The sequence below is a fragment of the Echinops telfairi genome, unplaced genomic scaffold (genome assembly GCF_000313985.2).
Source record: "Echinops telfairi isolate 266 unplaced genomic scaffold, ASM31398v2 ScPeMD7_12;HRSCAF=54, whole genome shotgun sequence".
Taxonomy (NCBI): domain Eukaryota; kingdom Metazoa; phylum Chordata; class Mammalia; order Afrosoricida; family Tenrecidae; genus Echinops; species Echinops telfairi.
The window spans coordinates 12,037,122-12,038,447 of record NW_022103909.1 but is presented as its reverse complement, the minus strand read 5'-3'; positions in this window follow the sequence as shown (position 1 = coordinate 12,038,447).

The window sequence follows — 1,326 nt, the reverse complement described above, 5'->3', positions numbered from 1 at the left end:
GGTTCGAGTCTGTCCTACCGGGATGCAATGAGTCGGCATCGGCTCACAGGCAGTGGCTTCTTGAAACGAATTTGCATGGCTAAGTAAAAACATTTCTACAGCAAAAATGGGGTAAGGAGCGGGGTGAGAAATCCAGGTAAATTCTTGATCTGCAGTAGAGAACAAGAATTTAGATTTAAGAACGTGATCTTTCCTAAGTATCGAAGAGCAAATCTGCTGGAGAATGTAGGGGTGACCTTCCCCTGGAGACATAGGGGCTCAGAATTCAGCCCTTGTCTTGGAGAATTTCAAAGTTTGATGCCAAGCCAAAAAAAGAATGCATAAATTATGAATACTCTGAAAAGACTCCCACCTCATTAACATGTCTCAAAACACATTGCTTAAGGGGAAAGTTAATTGAATCCCAGTATACATAAATTTGAAATGGACTGGTAATCAATCACAGACAAAATCATATGAGACAGAGACAAAATGGGAGTGGTTAGACATAAATAAAAGATAAATGGAAACAGATTCATACAACGGAAGGGACTTTTCACCTGACTCGATGCTGACTTTCCAAGTTATCCAGCGCTTGGGAATATCTGAGGTAAAATGGATGAAAGTATTAAATATTCTCCTAAACTCAGAGTCCTTTAAAGTGGTTAATCTTCCAGTTTGTACTTGAGAATGCTCAAGCGGACTGCCATGAGCAGGGACTGTTCTAACCAGGCCAACACAAAGTTTTTAAGTTTACTGCCTGAATTATGCAGTTTTTGGATTTGTCATGAATTTTTCCCGTTTTATTTTGTTTCTTTGCTTCTTTGCCTGGTTGTCTGTCTTTGGGGTTTTCATATACATCATATTGAAGTATTTGTCAAAAAGGAACAAGAAAGACATTCAAACTAAGTACTTTATTTGTTAACAATTCTGACAAAATATTTACTGAGTTTTTCCCCCTTTAATTAGTTGTAACCATCAATTATTCATGTATGCTCTCTAATAAGAGATTATTCTAATATGCTCTCTAATAAGATAGATTTAAAATTACTTTGGTAGCTGGAATAACTTCTCTCCCTGCAATGCTGTCTGCGTGATCAATCTAATCCTTTATCGCAGAATCTTGGAGATAAAAGAATTCTTAGAGGTGAGCTGGGTCCAGCCCACACCTAAGGTATCTTTCTAGCAAGCACAACTGAGACTGAGTGCTATACGGAGGAAAGAGCCAAGGCTTGGGAGCAGACAGGCAGAATCACCTTGGTTATGTTGCCCACAACAGGAGCCTTAGTGGTGCAGTTGTTAAAAGCTCAGCCGCTAGCCTAGAGGTTAGTGGTTTAACATCCCCCC